The sequence below is a fragment of the Lissotriton vulgaris genome, chromosome 6 (assembly GCF_964263255.1).
Source record: "Lissotriton vulgaris chromosome 6, aLisVul1.2, whole genome shotgun sequence".
Taxonomy (NCBI): domain Eukaryota; kingdom Metazoa; phylum Chordata; class Amphibia; order Caudata; family Salamandridae; genus Lissotriton; species Lissotriton vulgaris.
In genome coordinates this window covers 36,013,384-36,036,582 of record NC_141694.1, presented here as the reverse complement: position 1 = coordinate 36,036,582, position 23,199 = coordinate 36,013,384, and the positions used below count along the sequence as shown (strand labels likewise).

Genomic DNA, 23,199 nt, shown 5'->3' with positions numbered 1-23,199 from the left:
CAGACTTCTGAAAAAATAACGTGTAATGTCTCGCCTTCTTTTTTACTATTACTACACTTGTGCATTGAGTGAACTCAATCTGCAAGCTGTGGCGTGCACAACACGCAAGAAGTTGTAACATCCCCAGGGAGACCAGAAATGTACGCAAACTGTGAAAATCCCTGCAGCAGTCCGGTCCACGGCTCACTAAGCATGTGGAGCAGTCACCCACGCATGTAGAAGTTGCACCCGCCGTGACATCGAGTGGGTGTTTCTAAGGGAGAGCGGCCAATGCAAATGAGTAGGCAATCTACAAACTCCCAACTGGAACATCATTTACCGACATTTGCAAAGTTTTTCACACATTTATCTAGGCTTCAGAACCTACACTCCACATGGATAGTGAGTAGTGGGCCATCCTGCGGGCAGAGTTTTCCACCAGATGTGATATGGTAAGTGAACGGCCACCCCTGGCACTGGGGCCTTTCGTTCTGGATCACATACATTCTTCAACAAATTAGATTATAGACTTCTTAATCCCCATATAGTTTGACATTACAAAATCCCTTAAAACCGCGAAGCCAATTTTGAAAAAACTCTTCAAACTCCTGTCTTACCAAATGTTAGGACAGTCGTTAACCAAAAGTAAAGAAGTGAGACTGAAAGGTAGTCTTTCGGGAACCTCTTCTGTAGACGATCAAGCGCCCGAGTGTGGAGTACATTGGGGCACAGCCTGCCTTCTAAAGACGTCTTAGACTAGGCCAGCATTGCCTGCAGCACTGTGGACAAGACGCAAGGCCTCAAAAAAGATAGAATCTTTAGGACATTCATTCTTCTTGATTTCTGCAACCTGCTCTATTGGTTACTGAAATGCACTTGCTTTTCTAAGACCAAAAGAATGAAATTCAGAGACAAGAGTTTCCTGCAGAAAAAAGGGATTTCTATACCCTTCCTTCAAGCGGCTCATGCCATGGGACTGCCTAAGCAGGAGAAGGAGGGTTGAAATAAGACCCCTCGCTTGGAGAACACACACCTAGAGTCAGAAAGGAGATGAAGGACTTTGGTGGAAAGAAGTGACATTCAAAGTTCATCATAGGTGAGAAGGAGGACTGTGTATCCTGAACAACTCACATGTTTCTTTCCTCCACATAAAACTCAAACAGATGCAGCAAAGCATTTGACACCGATCTACCATGCTGAATGGTTGGAACAATGCATGGGTTGCCAGTGGCAACAGCATCTCACCCCTAGGGGCAATGCACTGCGTTTCTGGTTGCTTGTTCACGCCTCCCAATCCCGCCTAGCCTCGCCCATTTCATCATTTATTCTTAACTGATCTCTTTGCTCATTAGCTGAAAGCAGGTCACGTGATAATTCCATGTTCATCCCAACAATATGAATTCATTTGTATTTCAGCAAATCCATGCTTCCATTTCATGTTTTTAAAATAAAGACTGCAGCCACCAGTGTTTCAGATGTGCGTAGTGCTTTGCATTCTTCTAGCAACAGTAATCTCAAGATGAGATGTATCTACAATGTTTTTCTGGTAGTTGCAGGTTTGAAATACTGCTCACAGAGTTATCAGAACATCAGAAACTAGGAGATGCTAACCATTCCACAAGGTAATTAGGCGTTTTTTAGGTCATGGGTGCCAGAGAGCGCAAGCTGTCTGGATGCGCAAGACCTATTGACTGCTTACTGAGAGCTTACCATGGGCTTACTGCCCACTCACTGCATGCCACTTGGATTTACGGTCACTCTTATTTGCTTGCTTCGATAGTTTTCCCTTTGCTTGGATGACTTGTATCCTTCCACAGCTTTCTTTTAGGGAACTTTTTTTGTTAGGCACTCCATATGCGAACATGTGTTTTCCAGCTCTCTCCCTTTTGGGCTCCCTTCACTCTGTGTTGCTCTCTCATGTGTATCCAGCGGCAAAACACCCTGCTCTATGTTGCTCTCCACTTCACGTGCTTCTCCCCACTGCAAAAAAATTCTATCACAGTGTTTTGTGCTGCTCTCTCTGTTTGTACTTTTTATTGCAAATCCCTCGCGCTCCATGTTGCTCTCCCTCTTGAGTGCTTCTCCCCTCCACAAATTCACCCATCTCACGTGCTCTGTGTTGCTCTCTCCCTCCCCCCTCCACTTCAAAACACTGCCCGCATTTCATCCTGGTCTCCCTCTTGTGCTTCTCCCATGCAAACTCCCCCTCTTCATGTTGTGTTGGTCTCTCCCTCGACTGCTACCCGCACCTCCTGCACTCCAGGTTGGTGTCCCCCTTGTGTGCTTCTTCCCCCCACCAAACTCTCCCTAACTTGTTTTGCTCTCTCCTCGTGCTCCCCCCAAAAGAACTCCCACCTCAGTATAGCATATTACGTTATCTTAGCCGCTTAACCGCGGCGCAAATTCTGCCGCGGTGTGGCGGTTTAAAAAAGTGGGCGGGTGTGGGCGCGTCGGCCAACCGACGTGCGCAGCACTACCAAGACGGCCGTTGGCTGACACGCGCAGAGAAGGGGTTAATACTAGTTACGTTGCCCATAGCCTATTATAGTTGTGGCTACACCCAAGTCAGAAAGACATGTCTAGGGGGGAGAGAGGCTGATCCGAAGAGCACTGCTGCTTAAGCTAAAAACCGAAACAAGAAATCAACCCAAATAGCCATAACTAAGAGAATATAGTTACAAATAAGGAGGCAAACCTTTTACAGTTGTTTCAATTGAGACTAGGAAGAGCAATGTCAATATTTGGGAAGAGATGCACTTTTTTCAAAATGTCTTAGAATCCTTCCAGGAAATGACAGAATTGGGGTCTATTGGAATGTCTGGACAGTGTTCCACTGGAAGGATTAGGCCAGCATTTCATCCACAAGCACAGAGGTCTCTAGGTTCATTGCTTTTGGCTCATTTTCTGACAATGATTAGCCTATCTAAACAGATCACTGTAAAAGATATGCACTGTTATAGTTCGGAGAGACTGCGTCATACGAATTGGCGCCGAATGCTATCGGCATCTCTAATAAAGATTCATATGAACAGCACTGTAAAACAGGTATATAAATGTGTCCATTTGCCAAAATGTCTGCAAGCATGTGGCTAATATATGTGGCTGGTTCTCCACGCGTTGCACCTTTCTTCCCTAATAATTACTGAAACATATTTAATTTATGTGAAATACATTTAAGAGCGTAAACAAAGAAGAAATGTTTGTGTGAGGTTAACCTATGAAGTGTAATAGGTAATCCATTTAGAGAGGTCTTCTTCACAGCCTGGTCAATAATCTTTCCTTTTTATGCAGCCTCCATGTCGCACATATTGTACAACACAGGAAGGATGCTGCTCACCAGCAGAATTTCTATTTGCCCAATGGTTTGGGATCAGTTGTCCAGTTTGCCAAGCTCCTCCATAAAGCCATACTCAGGTGCACTGGGTTCGTTTGAACCAGCCCCAAAGAACCACAAGAAAAGAAACCACTGCTGATAAAACTGCCTTCACCTTGTCCATCTTTGGGCGTGACTCGCCGGACAGATATTCCCTCCACACCCAAGACTAAGGTGAGAGGTAAAAACCTTGGCGGCGAAAGCCCCAGTGCCAATCCAACCGCATCATCAGTCATCCTCACTTGGTCTACAGGTCCTGCTGAAGTACCACAAAGGAACTTTTTTAGATTGTTTCTATGTTTCCACATTGACTAACATTGAACAACTTATTTCACATGTTGCTTATGGAAACGTTTCCTGACTTAATATCTACTGAGCCTCTTTATTTTCTTCATTTCCACAGGACTTATCTTTTTACACTTTTAAATATTCACAGCGAGGATGATCCGGACGGACAGTGCGGAGAGGGTTACATTTCCATAGTCTAGCCCGGGAATCACTAGCGCTTGTACTGCGTGCTTGAAGTCTTAAGTCGTTGGGGGGGGGGGAGAAGGTTTTTAATTGCCTAAGAATGTTCATTTGGTGATTCGCTCCTTTGGTGAAGGCACTGCTGTGTTTCTGCATGTTGAGGTTCTTGGCGAGAGTTAATCCCAAAGATCTTGCAGAGTCAATGACTTGTGGGATGCAGTTGAGGGCAGTAAGATGTTTCAGCCAGTCTTCAATGGTAGGTGAATGGTTAGGAGGGGCGATTAGTAGGAATTTCGTTTTTCGAGTGTTTAGTCTAAGGTGATTGGAAGCTAGTCAGTTTTGAGTTTTCAGAGGAGTTGTGTTGAGGGAACAGATGTCCTCTGAGGAGGAGACTCTAAGGCACCGGGACTCATAGTACGGCCCGCGGGCCGCCAGCGGCCCGGCAAGCCTTCCTTGGCGACCCGCGGACCTTGCAGACATTGTTTTGCACTGATGTCCCTGTTTACTGTTTACATATGTGTGTTCTGGGGTCCCTCCACAGTCCTGCCTCAATCTCCACAGCTGTCTGTCACAGGGAGCATGTGCTGCAGCTCAGCCAGCTTCAGATGACAAGGCTGCATTTTCACAGAGAGAGGACAGCATTCACGGTGCCAAGCCGCCTGCACAGCAGAGGCATTGATGTACATCACCATGACTCTGCACTGCTGGAGGGAGCTGGCTCGAGGAAGAGGTACACCCAAGGCACGCGGGCAGGCGCCAGCAGCGGCGTGTGCTCTGAGAGACAGGACACAACCCACGAGGACTACGTACATTAGGTTTCTTTACTAATACAGTGGCAAATATCTGCATGGGTGCGTGTTGTATGTGTACATTGCAAACCTAGCGGAAAAGCGCAGAAACATTATTTACATAATTTCAGAGGCGCAACTAAAGCCACATTTCGGGAGGGGCTACTGAAAAATTCGGGGGGTGGTGCTGACTTCCAGCAATATGGAGAGTGGAGAGGCAGGGGCTCTAAGAAGGGGTAAAAAACAGCAAAGCCTCGTTAACAACTAAATGGTCTTTTAAAGACCTGTGGAGTACTCGGTGCAGCTGTGTGTGTGTCCGGGAAGCAGTCTCAGCCTCGCAGCCACACACGAGAGGGGTGGGGGCTGAAGCTCTTTGAGCTCAATGGGCGTTGTAATGTAATGTAATGTATGTGGTCTTGTAAAGCGCACTGCTCCCCTGAGGCGTTGTGGCGCTGTAGACTGCTGGGGAACCCGTCCTGGCTATCCCTGTGAGATGGTCCCTACTGGGTATCTCCAAGGTGAAACCAGGCATCCCCGGCGAATGTGGGGGGCTGTTGTAGAGATGAGGCAAGCTTATGCCCAGAGTTGCCGAGTGTGATCCCTGGTTAGAGTAGGCACCGAGGTGAGAATTATCGAGTCCGCTGACCGTGGTCCACGACCCTGCCGTGTCGGGAATTGAACCCTGGTCCCGGGCTGTTCTCTGCTTCCGAGTCTGCCGCCTCTAACCAGTGAGCCACACCACACCAGGTTGTGCGCCTGAGTCTGGGCTGGCGTGGGTGCACACTTACAAGTGCAGCACTACGCACATCTGTCAGTAGGGCTGTCACCTTTCCACCAGAAAAAACAATATTTGTTGCTGTTTTAGTAGTCTGCAAAGGCCCATTTGTGACTAAACAGGACTGTAAACGAAATCGTATGTATTCCTCTTTTATTTATAGGTTTCATTTTCCTTCATTTTGCTAGCGAGAAAGTGTCGCTCATAGTCGTTACAAGGTTACAGTACCACTTTGATTTGTTTGGGAAAGATTTTGATTTTTCTTCTCTAGCCCTGCCCCCAACTAAACCCAGCCCCACTGGTGCGGCCCTCAGCCACAAACCACATCGTAATTTTGGCCCTTGAGCGAAAGTTTGTGAGTACCCATGCTCTAAGGTATAGTTGGGTATCGTCAGCGTACATAGGATAGAGGATGTTGGAGGAACGCAAAATTTCTTTAAGAGGTTCCAAGAACATGTTGAAGAGCGTGCGAGAAAGTGAGGAGCCCAGTGGGTCCCATTAATGTGACCGACGTTGTCTGTGATAGTGAGTGATTAACCTGGACTCTTTGAAACCTGTTATGGTGAAAGGAGGTGAACCAGTAAACGACTAATCCTGAAAGTCCCATACGGTGTTCCAACCAGTCGAGAAGGTTGTCATGCTTAACCGTATCAAATGCTGATGATAAGTCGAGGAGGATTAAAAGACAGGATTGGTTCTGATCCAGCATTTTTAGGACATCATCCACTATGTGTGTCATAGCCGATTCGGTGGTGTGCCCTGGGCGGAAACCAGATTGAAATTGATCTAATAGTTGGAATTGATCTATGTGTTTACAGAGTTGGATGTGAACACATTTTTTCAGAAGCTTAGCCAAGGTAGGAATATTGGAGATAGGACGGAAGTTGTTTAGGTCAGTTTGGTCTGCTTTAGATTTTTTTACGATGGGGCAACCTGACCAGACTTTAGGCAGTCAAGGATAGTGCCTTGAAGGAGGGAGGCATTAACAATCTTGGTCCAAAGTGAAAGTAATGCGGGTAGGATCTCCTTTAAGAAGTTGGGAGGTAGAGGGTCATTGAAGTGGTGTGAGGGTTTGAGTGTTGTTACAATATCATGAATGGTATTTTCTTCAAAGATTTCAAAAGAGTTCTATGAGGCGTTGTCCTGTTCGACACAAAGGAACAGTAGACTGGGAGGTAGAGAGGATGGATTGGGGTGGGAGAGGACATTGTTCCACAGAAGTCAGCAGATCGTTTAACAAGCTTTCTGTCTTCTAGAGAAAGAAGGAGGCGAAATCCTCTCAGTTTGGGTGTGGAATATGTCCAGCAAGGGACAGGATGGGTGCGTCATTCAATTGGGCTTTTATGAGATCAAAACGATTTTGGGCACGGTTTTTAGCTTCATCCAACTGGTTTCTGAAATAGTTTGCTTTAGAGTATCAGATTTTTTTAGTAGCTATTCTTTAGTGATCTCAAATGCTCAAGGGAAGGAGCTGATCTCTACTGACGTTCAGCTAGCCTCAGGTTGCGTCTTTCAGTATTGAGGCTACCGTTATACCACAGTTTGGAATTTTTCGCAGGCACTCTTTTTAGTTGTAATGAAGCAACCACATCAAGGACAGTCACCCTGGAGCGATTGCAATGATTTTAAGATCAAGGACATCTGATATCTCTTCAAGAGGAGGCAGGATGTTGTGGCTAAGAGAGGACAGTTTGTTACTGTTGATATTGTGCATGCTTCTTTTTGAGCACCTGGGTTTCATTGGTTGTGATGTGTTAGTTGTCACTGCGTCCCTGATGAAGAATGTGATGCAGCGGTAATCAGACCAATCACAGGGGAGGATAGATTCAAGTTTAATTGCGTTATGCTTCGCATTCGCTAAGGTTGTTCCTTAATTTGAGAGTGGGTCTGTCGCAAAATTGGGTCAGGTTAAGGCTAGCAAGGAAGGTTTTTAAACTGTTAATTGCGGGATCGTTCAGATCATTCCAATGGAGGTTGAAGTCTCTGAGGAAGATTTGTGTACAGTGTTTGTTAAAATGGTTTCTATAAATTGTTCTATGAACTATAGATTGTCACCTGGTGGGTGGTAGATCATGTGTAGTTTACATAAGGGTCTGTTATTGCAGCAAATATCGAGAGAGAGAGAGGTATTCGCAGGTGGATAGGGCACAACATACAAGTCTGATTCCAGAAACTTGCTTTGGTTTTGTACGCAAAATTCCTTTGCTACACCTTTCCTTTATTATGAGTGACCACAGCAAAGATGCAAAAACTGGTGAGGTAGAGGAATAATGCTGCTGGGCCCTGGAGGCAGGAGCACTGGTGCACCACAGGCAGCGATGGAGATGTATACCTATGTGTCAAGCAGGGGATAACGAGGATAGCTACAGGAGACCGCCATTTCCACTGTCTCCTTAGCCAAAGAGGGTGGAGGCAGGAGGGGCTTCCAGTGGAGGTATAAGGAAAGTGATCCACAAGGAGGATGATATCGGGAGGAGTCTACCCTCAGTTATAAAAAGTCATGACAAGAAGACAGCTGATGGGGGTTGTAACCAGGAACTCTGACAGACATCCTCCTCACTTCTGATAGAACTGGTGGAGCCTCTAGAATGGAGTTACTAATGCCCTCTCTCAATGATATGAATGCCGGAAGATCCTAATACATTGCCTTGCAAGCCCATATGATATAGCAAACGAATAAAGAAGCAGATGAAAGAAAGAAAAGTGCTCTTCTCCTTCCTTGCCTCTAGTGTCAGTGTACAGTAACACAGCAGCTACTGCAAGGACCTGTGCTAGAGAGGCTAGTGTGAACTTCGAGGCACTGGGGGGTGTGAAGAGCCCAGTCCTTGACACCCAGAATGGAATCGCCCTCTCCTTGGCTAACAGTTGAGACTCACAAAAGACAGGAACAGTCTGTGATTGACTGGGGTTAAGCTGCGCCTCAGTGGGGACACAAGGTTCTTCAGACAAGATGGGCCTGGAGATCCTTCACTGTGGATCTCGGTGTGCCGCAGGTTGTGGTCCAGCGTGACTCAAGCCTCCGCTTGTCTACCAGTGGGGTGAATGATGGTATCTCTATATATACATTTAGCTCGCACACCAAAAGTAAGAACGTTTGATACCAGTTACTGCACCGATTTCCTGAAGAATAAAAGCAGTCACTCCCACATGTCGGAAAGCTGCTTTTTATGCAACACATTCTCTGAACCAAAACCTGAAAACGTGATGTACAACACACCACAACCACTAGAATTCAAGTTCGCCTCCCAACCTTTTCGCATCGTTTAAGTAAAGCATGGTGAGCGACATGTTTTCCTGATCCTAATTGAGCTCTGGACCCTTCTCTGGGCCATGGCACGGTTCCATGGGCATTGAAGCATGCCATGGTACTACAACTACTAAAAAAATCCAATTTGGAGGCATCGGACTGGGCAAAACATGACCCTATTTCTCTTCTACCACTTTATGCTAAGATTCTTCAGAAGCATATTAATGCTGCTGTTTTCTAAACCTTGACCGGCGCTGTTACTGACAGAGGGCTACTTGAACCTACGCCTCGCGGAACCCGCTCCGCGGGTCCCGCATCGGATTGCTACCTGCCTGCTCCTGGCTCACATGCTTGGCTGTTCCTGTAGGGGCGTGTGAGGCTGCAGGGCTGCGAGCGCGAACCGGGACTCACCTTCCCAGGAGTCCCGGTCCCAGAGGCTGAGTCACCTGGCCCCGCTCTCCCTGAACGCCCCGCCCCCACCTTCAAACAACACGGCCCATTGGACTCTGGCCCATAAATATCGGAGAGCGACGCTGCGCGGGAGCGCGCGGGAGCGCCTGGGGCTAAGACCGGGCAAAGAGCGGGCCGTTTGAGGCCGTTCGAGGACAGAGAGGACTGGACTGGCCCACCCCCTTTCGCTCGATATTTCGGAAACCATTCCAACAACTGGGAGGTAAAGACTTACCTTCGTCTCCGTGCACCTAGCGCTATGAATACATGGGTAACTCGTAGTAAGACCTCTAAAGGTGGGTCACAAATTAGTGGTCCCATGGATGACTTTATCACCCGCACCAACATAGCCATAGACGAAGAGATATCTAAACTCCAAACCCGGGTCTCGTTAGAATTAGAAGCCGCCAGAAGAGTGTCCCAAGTCATTGCACTTTCCAAAAAATCCTCTTTAGGCCACATAGCTACTTCAGTCACCCCTGAGCGACCAGCTCGCCCTCATTGTATAGTCACTCAGGTCGATGTTCATCATTCCCCGACCCCTGCTATTTTCCAACTGGCCCTAGGAAGCAAAGATGAGGTAATTCCACCGACACCACTCAGTGTGTACAACCCTGTCCCCATTGCACCCTCTCTGACAAATTTGTCTAACATTAATTCTAGTGGCAAGCAACCAAAGAGGAAACGCAATTCTCGCTCTGCCTATTTCCGCAAAAAAGCGAAAATTGCTGTTCCCAAAGATCTGCCAATGACTAATGTCACAGCAACTAATGCTGGCGCAGAGCGTACTCTTAACACACAGCCACCTAGTGAGGGACAGGGAAAGGGCTCATCTATCCCCCCTATTAATACCCTAGTAGGTGAGGACCCCGATGTGGACGGGCTAGGCAAAAATAACAAAGAATTTATGGAGGTGGTTTGGGAGACACTTAAAAAACTTCTGTCACCCCTAGACCTCAGACTATCAAGGATAGAAAATAATTTGCTAGAAATGGAGAAGAGCATTATTGCTCTGGCCACTCTTGGGTTGAAAAGTCTTGAAAACCAGGGTATTACAGTTGCTAACCCAACGCCACAAGCTACCGCATCTCAAACTAACCAAACCCCCCCTCCAGTATCACCCACTATAAAGCCCGTCCCCAAACCAAGGACTGTCACGGTGGAGCAAGCTCGCGCTAAGCCAAAGGTTCCCCCACGGGGCTCCACGCGACACCCAGCACACTCCAAACCTGAAATGCCTAATAGACCCATTCCCAGTGAAACCCAGATCCCCCCAGTTAAGGACAACTTTAGAGGTGGCTACATTGACCTCCCCCCAAAGGCCAATGACTATGTGGTTGTGTTAACGGGTGTTCCTACGATAGGCAATGGCCAATTTGAAAATCATTGGTCATTGAAAAATAAAATAATGCATTGGTTAAATGTAAACAGACCAATCCCTAATGGCAGAAGAAGCCGCGTACTGATGGTTCGCAGAACTCCCTGGGTAGGTCCAACGATGAAATCCAGTCCCGGGGATTGTATAGTGGTGACCTTCGAAGATCCACACACGGCGCACCACATTTGCTCTTGGCCCGGTAATGATGACTCTTTAGTTATACCTAAACCACTGTCTTTTTTTTACCCTCCCCGACCAAGCCGCAACCAGGGGGATAATTGGACATTGGTTCAACACCATCCATGGCTGAGTAATTCCCGGGGCCATAAGGAAACCCTCCTACACTGGAATGGCCTTTCTACCTACAACAGATTTGGGAGCTTAGAGGAGGTGGATTGACTCCCTGTGCATCCAGCCAAACAAACCCGAAGGGAAATCTTGACATCGCAGGGGCAACATCTCAATGCTTGTCCTGCTCCTGAGCTTGTAGCAAGCCGAGTAGGACGATCAAACAGCCCATTGCTTGATGGGGAGCCATCTATATCCAACACGACAGAAAATCTTGGCAAGGAAGATTGGACACACTTACCCTGTATGACCCCTTCTGTACCTACCTCTACTGAATTATCAGGGTCAACTTGCTCTGGCCCTTATGTGACCACTAATCACCAGCAAACCGAGCCATCTGCGAGGTCTTCTAACCTTGTGGCCACGACTGTCTCTCCATTGTTTACGGTCTCTTCCAAGGCTTCTCCACCCGGTGATTTTGTTCTAAAAATCCTATGTTGGAACGCGGCTGGGCTCGGTCGTAACTTTGACATCCCCGAATGGAATGATTTTCTGGAACCCTATCACATTTGCCTTCTCCAGGAAACCTGGTGTCTGGAACCAAGACACAGAGTGGGGTTCTCCACCTTCTTCATCCCCGCCGCCCAGCAACAAGGATCTAAAGGTCGCCCTTCCGGCGGCCTTATCATATGGGTCAGTATTGCACTAGGCCTCAGTGTAAAAGAAAGGACTACCCAGTCACCAGATCTCCAGTGGCTAACAATCAACCACAAAGGGGGAAGAAACATGGAAGTATTCAATATTTATCTAAGGGGTGCTAAAGGCGGTGTATCCCATCTACCTTCTACAGGCCTAAACCGCAATCTGGCTGCCTGCAGTGCTGACTCCTATGTAATTCTTGCAGGCGACTTCAATTGCTGTTTCGAGCCACTGGCTAGAGAAGACATTTTGGACACTTTTGAGGAGGACATCAGGAGAGGCATCCCGATTCTGAACCTTGACCCGATCCCTAAATGGTCACAAAACGCAATAGAGATCAATGCTCTTTGTATGGAGCACAATTTGAGATCGACAAACGGCCGATCCAAATCTGACTACACGGGTGCTCACACATACAACAGACCAGGCCATTCCTCAAGAATCGATTTTATCATGCTCAACTTCAACCTCTGGCCATACCACCAAGACATGGAGGTTATAGTGTCGGGTGACAGCGATCACAACCCTCTTTCGCTAACCATTACCCCTCCTTGGCAGGTTGGAAGCCATGGCACATCTGATTACAAGTGGAAATCTTCCCATGAATTAGCCCCCACAAACTGTAGCAGGCGCTTGAAGTGGGCGAAAGTCTCAGCAGACGAAACAAGGATGGCCCAAGCCGGGACTATTTTGGCAGGAGTGGAGCCTCGGATGGACACCTTAAGTCCCACTGGTAAAAAGATCCTACCCCTATTCACCGAGACTATAATGGCACTGAGTGACTTATTTATTGTTCCCCAATCCACTCGTAGGGGTCCCCCGAAAATTTTCCCCAAACCGACAGATAAGTGGTACACTGCTAAATGTCGTGCAGCCAAGAGGGAACTTGTCGCCACATTAAAGTCTAAAGACACAGTTAATATTAGGGCCACAAGAAAATTTTATTAAAAAACCACATCTGAAGCCAAGCAGGATTATGATTCTAATTTTTGGGGAGATCTAGTAGAGGCAAGCAATAGGAAGGATGCTAAGAGGTTCTGGGACCTACTAAGAGCTAGGGAAAAGCCCACTGGCCAGCAGCTAACTTGCAATATTCCAGGGGATGTATGGTTTAACCATTTTTTTAAATTGTACTCCGCTCCTCCAGGTGCGTCTCAGTTAGCTTGCCCACCTCTGGGTTCACTGCCTAAACCTTTAACTGACCTCCCATGTCATGATGGCCTATTTACCAGCTTGGAAGTAGAGAGAGCAATTCCATGTATCGTCTCGAACAAAGCGGCAGGTCCCGACGGAATTCCAGGAGACCTAATTAAGAATTACCCTCCTTTTTGGAGTAGACTAATTGCCTCCCTTTTGAACGAGGTTCTGTTGGGCGGGGTTTTTCCTGACTCGTGGAGGGGCGCTGAAGTCGTACCTATTTTTAAAAAAGGATCTAGGGACGACCCAGCGAATTATCGACCCATTAGTTTATTGGATTCATCCCAAAAGGTAGCAGGAAAGGTGGTATTGGGCAGGATTATCCAGTGGGGCGATGAAAATCGGATTCTGTCAGATCTTCAAGCAGGCTTCAGAACAGGAACAGGCACAATCGAGCAGACGTTCCGCCTTCTAATGATCTATTGGAAAGTGGTGGTGCTGGGAGGGGGCAGTTTGTACTTAGTCTTTATTGACTTGCGGACTGCCTTCGACCTAGTACCACGCACACTTTTATGGAACGTCCTCGATGGGCTAGGCCTCCCCCCTTATTTGCTGTCCTTGCTTGTAAAATTTCGTGACAGGAATTTTGCCCAAATTAGATGGGGTACACAAGGAGAGAAAACACCTTGTATCCCCGTGGACAGGGGCGTCCGCCAAGGGTGTGTGCTTGCCCCCACTCTGTTTTCTCTTTATATTAACGGAGTGGTGGAGCACCTTCTCCAGCAGCCATCAGATGCACCCACCCTGGCTGGAAGGAAAATCCCAACGCTCCTGTTCGCGGACGATACCCTCGTAATCTCGAAATCACCAATGGGCATCCAATCGTTGCTCTCCAGCTTCAAGGCCTTCTGTGATGAAAGGGGCTTGGCTATAAACATAGGCAAAACTAAGTTTTTAGTCCTTAACCCGCCCAAAAAATCTGTTTTTCCACCGGCCCTAGATTCTGTCCCACTTGATCGAGTCAAAGAATTTTACTACCTGGGTATATGTATCAGTGACACCATGAGCTGGAAGGCACACCACCAAAAGGTGTTTCTGACTCATAAAAGGGTGGCAGGTGCATTGCTCAAGGAACAGCGTGCCTCATCACTAAAACCAATTGGGGCTCCCCTAGATATTTATAGGGCAAGGGTTGTGAGCGCGGCACTATACGGTGCCGAACTGTGGGGCACTCATAGAGCTGACACTCTGGCCCATCTTGAGAACAACTTCCACAAAGACCTTATGGGCTTGCCCCACGGCACACCAACAATCCCACTGCTGCTAGATGCAGGTACCCGGGCAATATGCGATCAAGCGAAATTACGCCCGCTTCTCCTCTGGTCCAGAATCTGGAATGTGCAAGAACTTAGCAGTTATGCAGAAGCCTTAAATGACATTATGTCCCTACCTGGCTCACACAAGATCATCTGGCTTAGGGAGGTCAAAAAGCTGCTTTATAATTTAGGACTAGGAGAGGCCTGGGCCAACAAATCTGCACCTCCAAAACAACAGCTAAAGAAGGCTTATTGGGCATGGGTAGACAATGAGAGGGTTCGTAGTACAAATCATTGTAAATCCGTAGCCCTGTTTTTGTTAATCAAAGAGACCCCGTATAGGGAACTTTATTTAGACACTATTCAGAGCTCATGGGACAGATCATTGTACATTAAGTTTAGGGTGGGGGTGCTTCCATTGTGCGAGTTCACTTCTACCTGGAAACCGCCCGCCCAAACCGTACCTTACTGCCCCTTCTGTGATCTAAGGGTAGAGTCTGTGTCCCACGTGTTGTTCGAGTGCAGTGTCTACGCAGCCCCGAGACGGAGGTGGTTGAAGCCCCTCTGCAGGTGTTTGGGAACTCGTTCTCATCTGGAAGCCCTACGTATACTACGTACAGATGCTAGACCCCTCTTTTCCACATGTATGGCAAAATTCTTGGGCTGGGCCTGGCGTTTAAGAACTGCAAAAAAACTACTAATCCAGTGAATGAGCCCCCCTGCCCAATATGCTGCTTTGTATATAAAATGTTTTAATGTTGATGATTGTTGATAAAATTGTTTTTAAAGATGTAAGAACTGCTTTTATGATATGTTTTTATCGAATAAAGCTATTACAACAACAATTAATGACCAGCTCTCCGCTTTCCTAGAAGTCCATAACACACTACATCTTTCTTAATCCTATGTTTTTTTATCTTTGGATACTCATAAAACTGATGTGTAGACTCCAATGATTTTTAGAATGCATTATGGCAATATGCTATAGCTGGGTGCTACGCAGTCCTGGCTAAAGCGGCTGCAGACTGTTCAGGATGCTGGGGCTCACTTATTATGACATACTCCTCACAATGCATCAGTCTCCCAACATCTTTGCCAGTTGCACTGGCTTCACATATCGCAATATGCCTAGTTCAAGGCGCTATTTTATGTACATAAAACTATGCACCAGGCTGGCATGTTGTGAATATGCTCTCTGATCCGCCCTTATACCCCTAAGTGGGAACTCCGATCAGGGAATTCCAGCCTGGCCATCTTCCCTAAAATTGGGCTGGCAAGACAGGAAAGTCGACCCTTTGCTTTTCTGGGGCCAAAGTTTTGGAATGCCTTGCCACCCAATCTGGGTCTATGTAACTCTTATGCGCTGTTTCAAAAGATGCTGAAGACCTGGCTCTTCTAACCCTATCTCATAGTTCTCTGGTTCTTGATACGCTAGAGCTGGGAATCCCCATTGGGTTACAGTGGCTGCTGGCATCTACGTGTGGTGGGCGCAGGCAATTTTAATAAAAGAAAAAACAAAACACTTATCTTGCATGTCCTGCGTTCAAGGCGTTGCCTGTGCAGGTAAGAGCGGTGGGGTGGATAAATTCAACATACGATGACTAGGGAAACTTACATTTAAAAAGAAAAGAAAACCATGATATTCTTTTTTTTATTTAAGTTTCCCTCGTCGATGTATGTTGAATCCTCGACCCACCGCTCTTACCTGCACGTGCCTCGGTTATCCAGATCTCTTCTTTCTGGAGTGCGGGGCTCCAAGCATGAGCAAGCTCCCTTGGCCAATCCTGGCGCTGCTCCGATTGAGCATGCGAGCAGCGCCCCGACTGGAGGGAGCGGCCGCACTCGACACTCCACATCGCACTAGAGGCCCTACTGTTAGCCCAGCCGTCTTACGACAGCTGGGCTGAGAAGTTTAAATTGCGCATGTGTGGCTGGTCTCCCAAGAAGGCCGTTCAATAGAGGCATACGCACTTTAAACAGTGCATAGAGCTCACGGCCCGCCACTCCTCCTTGCTGTCACTCAGCAGGCCCTGCCACATCCCGACGATAAAAAATACAATGGTAATTCATAACCATTTAATTTTTTCTCTTGGGGGGCTGTGGGGAGCATTTAGGTGGGTCAACGCGCCTCCGCTCCAACAGAGACCCAAGGTCGTGGGGGAGCCATGCACGTTTACAAATTGAATTGACCATGGAAGAATGTAATGCAAAGTATGTGTTTTATAATGGGTGTGTACGCTTGGAAACCAGAAATGGCTAGTGTGAATCTGGTTGCTCTGAAAAACCCACCACCTTGCACATGAAAGGTATCCGCACAGGGTGGTGGTCCCGTTTTGAAGCTGCTCTCTGGAAAGTGTCTGTACGATTAATTCAGATTGGCTCAGAACAACACATTTGCCTCCCAAACACTTTGTGCGTAAACTGTTAACTTCATCAGACCGGTAGCATTTCCTCACACCTGTTTTCAAAGAAGTCATTTAACTCCTACTGAAGACATTTCATATCTTACTGAACACACCATGAATATATGCATCTCGGCAACGGTAAACCCCAAGCTGCTTTCCTGGAGAATATTACTAAAAAAATGCAGCAAGTTAAATCGGAGTCTTGTAAGATAAAACGTAGGACTCACATTAAAGAAGCAAGAGAGATAAGGCTCAAACCCATAAGACAATTTGATTGGGTTGTAATTTGCACTGGCACACAGTTTGTCGAAGCTGCCTTTCCTGAGAAGCCTCCTTCACCTGAAGTAGGGACTTAGCATTTAGATTTACAGTTTTCCCAGACAATTTCAGCAAGCCTAGGTCTAGAAACACTGATTTTATATAGTTAAACTAGGAAAATGCGAAAACATCCAGAGAAAGACAGTCTTCCGATACTTCTCGTAATTCCAAATTCCCCCAGATCCATAGCAAAAAGGGTTCCAACTTAATCCTATCTTGCAAAGAAGTCAGTCCAACATCTGTTTGGCACATAAAAGAAGGGGTAGATGGGGCACTGCCAAAAGTGTATGCCGAAATTTACTCTCGACCTGCAGTAAAGACTCGGAGCCCTTATATCCCCATAACCCTGCTTCGTATGATGCCACAGAAATACAGTTATACAGTTACTCATATATATTAATAATTTCTCTGACCGGCTTGTGTCCCAACCTCCTAGCAAACGTAAACACAGACTCCACAGCTCCTTGGCATTGAACAGCTCTGATATTGTAAAGGTTTCTCCAGGTTAGAATATGGTCCAGGGAGAATCCCAAATAAATAAAAAGTCCTAACTCTTACAATTTCCCACCCTCCCTTGTAAAGTTCAGATTAGCTTTATTCGATTTTCATAGCATAAAATCATAAAAGCAGAAATACATATATATACATCTTAACATTTCATGTATTAACAAATAAATATCATTTAAGTTAAAAAAAAGTATTAAATCAGAAAATATACATAGTCTGTCACATATCAAAGTTTAGCTAATCATTAAGTTACGTTTCCTTAAAACACTTTTTAAAAAACCTATCATAACCATGGTACATTTAACGTTTCCCAACTGTTGCAGGCTAAGGTACGCGGGCCTACTTTACCGCCAGGCTCCCTGTCTCAGGTATTGTTTGATCGATCTACTACGCTCCCACTCATACAATTTGCAGAACAGCACCACATGAAAAGTAGATTGTAACGACAAATTGTCGCATGGGCATGGTTCTAGGGTTCTGGTCCAGTCTGGTCAGAATGAAGCGGTCAAAGCCCATTGTGCTTAAGGTTAGGTAAGGTTGTATTGTAAAACAGACCAAAGACAGTTGGTGTTGGATAACCGTTTTCTTTGTAATCTCCCCTGAGCATCTTAGTAAGTCAAAGTGGTTCATGCATAGCCTTTTTAGTGCTTTCTTTGATACCCCACAGATCAAGTCCGGGTTACTAAATAGCTCTGGCCTTTGCAGGTCGGTTAGCATTTTCCTTACATACTCGAGCCAAGCAATACGCTTCGCATTATCCAAGCCCATTACGTCCCTAATGATATCCTGGTTTAAGCCAAGTTCTTTAGTGGCCCATACTCTCCGCCAATGCAAGATCAGTTGCAGTTTGATTAGGTCTGTTATATGATCCATGCCAAGTTCTGCGTGACAGTTAAAAACAGACGAGCCCTGTGGGAGAGCTAACAAATATCTAAAGAAGTTATTTTCTACAATTTGCATGGGAGATGTGTCCTGGTACTCCCAGATCCCTGCCCCGTACAGTGCAATGCTTCTGCATTTGGCCACATAAATCTTTAGCATGATTTCGGGCGGTCTTTTGCCTAGTTTGGTGGAGAAGTTCATCAACGCCGCTATGGATCGTTTAAAAGATAGGGTCCTGTTCTTAACCTCGGGTCCCCAAGTGCCTGAACCATCAATTAGTACCCCAAGGTATGGAAAGGTTTTGGTATGTTCGATTTTTAAGTCTGCCACTTTAAGGTGTTTACAAGAAGCACGACCTTTGCCACAAAACATCACAAATGATTTTTTAGCATTAAATGTAAGGCCCCTGGCTTCCATAAATTCTACATACTTCAAGAGGGCCTTCTGCGCACCCACCTTCGTTCTGGCCATCAGTACTGACTGCATCGTCCGCATAGAGAAGGGAGACAATCTGTTTGTTACCATACCTCGGGGAGTCAATTGTGCTGGCCCCCAGTTCCGCCTCCAAATTGTTCATGTATAAGGAGAAAAGGAAGGGGGCCAGCACGCAGCCTTGTCTTACACCCCTCTCTATGCGGAAAGACCCTGTACACTCCCCCCTCCGGCCATGTCTAACCTTGGCTGTTGCCCCTGAATAGAGCTGCCGGAGAAAAAGCACGATGGCGGGCTCAACGTTCATTTCCTCCAAGATTTGCCACAGCTTTGTATGTTCCACGCAATCAAAGGCGGCTGAAAGGTCGACAAAGATTGCGTAGAGACATTCATCCTTGGCCCGGGTGTATTTCCCTTGTAGTTTAGGACCTGCTCCGCGGTGCCCATCCCTTCTCGGAACCCATACTGTACAGGGCTTAATATGCCATGCTCCTCTGCCCAAGTTTGCATTTTATTTAAAACCACTCTACCTGCAATTTTCATGAGGGAGTCTAGTAGGGATATGGGTCTATAATTAGTTGGACTCTCCCTGTCCCCTTTTTTGTATATCGGAATTATTACTGATTCGGACCATGTTTTTATAAAACCTTTTGCACAGCATGCTTCAAGGACCCGTGTGCAAAGAGGGGCCCAAAGGTCAACGTTCATTTTATATATGTCGTTAGGGATCCCGTCGGGTCCCGGGGTTTTGTTGTTTTTACTGGCATTTATTGCCAGTTGTACTTCCTCAAGAGAAATCTCTATATCTATCGGGAGATGGACACGCTCTGTTGGGGAGTGCCCTTTTTCCTCGTTCTCATTCGTAATAGGCCCCCGTGTATTCTTGTACACATTAGAGAAAAAATCTATCAAAGTTTTTTCATCTATGGCTATTTCGATTCTTGCAGCATCCTTTTTAATAAAAAAGGGTGCATTTACTGCCTGCCAGAATGATTTGGAATCTTTACACTGTGAGGTCCTTAATAGGTTTTGCCATGCTTGGTCTTTAATTTCCTTCTTCCGCTGGCATCTTGCTAGGTTATATTCCTTCCTGCATTTTCTAATTACATCAAGGTCCCTTGGTTTATTACTTGAAGCGACCTTCAGGGCAGTATACGCTTTAGTGCAATAAGGGTCAAACCAGCCATTTCCTTTTTTGGTCTTCCCGGTATGAGCCCTAGTTAACGTGTCCTGGACGACAGTTGTAATATGGCCAAAAGCCTCCAAAGTGTCATCCATGAAGGAGTTCTTATCTAAGCAAACCATAAAGTGTGCTAAAGCCTTGGCTGCAATTACAGTGGATTTTTCCACTGGGTCCACAATACTCCATTTCAGTGCCAATCCATTTTGGCGTGCCACAGTAATATCTTGTGTCCATCCCAAAGACTCAATAGTCGAGACCTTTTTATACTCCTAGATGCCAATGGACACACTAAGGGGAAGATGATCACTCAGACCAATTGTATGGCTCTCAAACTTTTCCACCCGGTTGGAAAATCTATTAGGAACCATGATAAAATCAATAACAGATTGAGACCCCATAACCAGGAAGGTGGAACTTAAGTCGACCCTAGGGGAACACATCATATTAGCAAAGCCTCCCATGTAAAACAACCCAGTTTTCCAAATTTTTAGGGCCAATGCTCATTACAAAGGATTTAGTTACATGTATTTTAAGATCCAGACCCTCCATAAAACTATAACCTTCATCTGAAAGAAGCTGCAGCCCATTTGAAGTTCGCCACAATAAAGCAACATTGTCCACATGAAATAGAACCAGGAGAACTCAACTTTATTTTGGGCAAATGTTTCCCCAGTTATGCCAGATGGAACTCTAGGTCATTAATATAAATACGAACAAGAGCGGTGCCATCATACACCCATGTCTCACTCCTAACAGGGAGTTCATTTTAGGGGAGAGTTCCCCCTCTTTGCCATATCTGACCTTTCTTGTTGTGACCCAAAGCATCCTTTGCATTAGCCTGATTAGGGCCTGACCAATTCCTATCCTGGCCATACTATCCCAGAGCTTCACTCCTTTGACCAAATCAACGGCTTAAAACATTCGTTAAAATGGGGGCCCAGAGTGGGATATCCAAAGGAACTCCGCCCAGGCCAGGTGACCCTCGAGCAGGGCTCTGAATGATAGAATCAATGACGAGCTTTGTCTCAATGAATTCACCAAGGGTGCCATTTAGCCCTGAATTATGGGCTGCTTCTTCTTTAGTATCATTGTCATTAACAGCTTTGTTTCTGGGATTAAAAATGCTAGTAAAGTAGTCTATCCAAACTTTCACTGGAATAACAGTATCCAATGTCAGCTTTTCATACCCAGTGAAAAACTCACCAAAAGGCTAGGCTGTCTCTCCATCTAGCAGCCTTCTCCAACTCCTCCCAGGCAGCCTTCCTTAGCTCAGATCTCCTGGCCTCAAGGGCAGCTGCACTCTGGATGTCATTGCTGGAGCGCAGGGAATTGGAGAGAGCCATGTTCATCTTCTTGTGGGCTAGAGCGCATGCGTGATTGAACCCGCCTCTGGGAGAGGTTCATTTCAGTGTTCTATTTAGCCTCAGACCTCTTTCCACTAAGGCACAACCGGCACTAAAAGCCTCTATGATGGGCCTGGGCCAGGGATTCCGACATCGAAAGCAGTGTTAAAATAGCTTGAAAGTTCTCTTTAACAAGAGTATGCATAAAGGACCCGGCATTGAATGTCTCCCATTTAATATGGATGCAAATGAGATCATGATCTCCATGCAGTGCCTCCGAGGGATTATGATCGACCTCACTTCCATAAGAGGCCCTATTGTAAGTAGGAGGTAGGGTAGTCCCATCTACCCTATATTCTTTGGCAAAAGTCAGTTGTCTGGAGACCATGATCCCATTCAAAGCCTCCACAAATGGTGTATGATGGCAATGTAAAAAGTCACCCATCCCTAAACTTTGCTCCACACTTCCACACAAACGTATGCTAAAATCCCCTGCCCAAACTGTTAGTGTCTCCCGGTTAGAACTGCGCAAAAAGGTTTCCAATAATTACAGTCGACACTTGAGAATCAAAAACGTTATTATACAGATTGAGCAAGATAACATCATATGAATATGGCATCTTCAAAAGCATCATCTGGAAGTGGGGTATAAAACTGATGATTCTAGTAGACTGGCCTGTTCATTTAACGGAGAACAATATAGTTAGACCCTCTTACCTCGACATGAGCTTGATGGAATGGCTGTACTAGAAAAAAGTAATAACCATTTATATTGAAATCTGCTAGAAGGGAGGTTTCTTCCAAGAGAACAAGATCTACATTTGCAATTACGGAAAGCCAATCTGGATTCGTTCATTCATTGTGGAGCCCAGCAATGTTCCATGACAAAAACCAGAACAATCGCCCATTACCCCCAGAACTGCCTGAACTCCAGAACTGCTCTTCTATGGCCACAGCCGAAGAAGAGCGGTGGATCTCCCAAGACCCCTCTTGCCCCAAGTGTTCACAGACCACTTTATATTGAGTTGGGATCAGGGGGAGGTAACGTCAGTCCATAGAGGTGAGTAGTTCAAAAGGATGTCCGACTTCAACACTGAAAGTTGGGCTGCCAGGCTTGGAGTACAGGGTGCTCGTTTGCACAGCTCAAGATGGGAGCACATCTGGCCAGATAAAATATCCCAGTGATAAACCAGAAAAGGGCCTGAACCTCGTTGCTGAGTGTTAAAATGCTTTAATAATGATTCGACCAAGTTAGGTGACTTAAAGTTGATGACGATCCTGTCTGCTAGGCCCAATCCAGGGAGTTCTTCTGATCATTAAGCTGAGCCAATGTACTACTTTATTTTTCAAAGCACATTTATCTTCACTCATATGCGGTGCTAAAACCGGGGCATCTCTCAGCACTAGGACATAAGGGGTACACTCAGGTAGTAGCTGGGGGAAAGAATTTACCAAATTATAACCCAGAGATTCAGAGTACCCATTAGTGGACTTGAGAGCTTTTTCTCTCCCCTACAGCGTTCTTTGGGGTCTGATTTTCTTGTCAACAGACTTACTCCTGCTCCATCTTTCTTGGTTTGCTGACAAATTAGAAAGAGTGGTAGGCTCCACTGGGCTGATAGTGGGTTAGATGATAAGGGGGCCACTTGGGGCTCAACAGAAGGAACATAGGTATCAACACCATAAGAATCCTGACAGTTAGCCCATATCTCATTGTGCTTCCCTCGGCAACCACAATCCACAGAAATCTGTTTTTCCAAAATCCTGCATCGCTTCAGGGTCACCTTCCACTTGGCAATGATTGGTGGAGCCGCAGTATTCTTTACACAAAACCTGGTTCATTCCTCCATAACCCACGGATGACCGCTGCCGCACCACAGATACTGCTATCCGAGTCTTGTAGCAAGAGCTGCACGACCACCCTGTGTTCAGGGAGAGGTGCACTGCTCACAGATCTTTGGTGGGTCCTCATCACCCTTCATCCAGGAAAGGATACTTCCCTACTCTCCGAGGAAAACCTCGAGCCAACAAATGCTGCCCAACCGGCAGTGTCCATGTATATCTGTGCTGGAATTGCAGCCCCCTTTCTGTGGTCTCCCACTAGCCACCTGGAAGTCACTCAGACTGTCCCTACCTTTCCTTGTCTTTATAGTGTTGCATTAAAGACTGATCTTTCAAATTATCATAAACTGCAGTATCTGTGTGGAGTTACGCCAACTGCACCCCCTTTG

General features: G+C 46.3%; 1 protein-coding gene across 2 annotated transcripts in view; it reads right to left on the bottom strand.

The window, feature by feature from the left end:
- Nucleotides 1-23,199, bottom strand: part of BTBD9 (BTB domain containing 9) — a 980,923-nt gene that overhangs the window by 591,734 nt on the left and 365,990 nt on the right. The gene's annotated exons all lie outside the window — the stretch shown is intronic.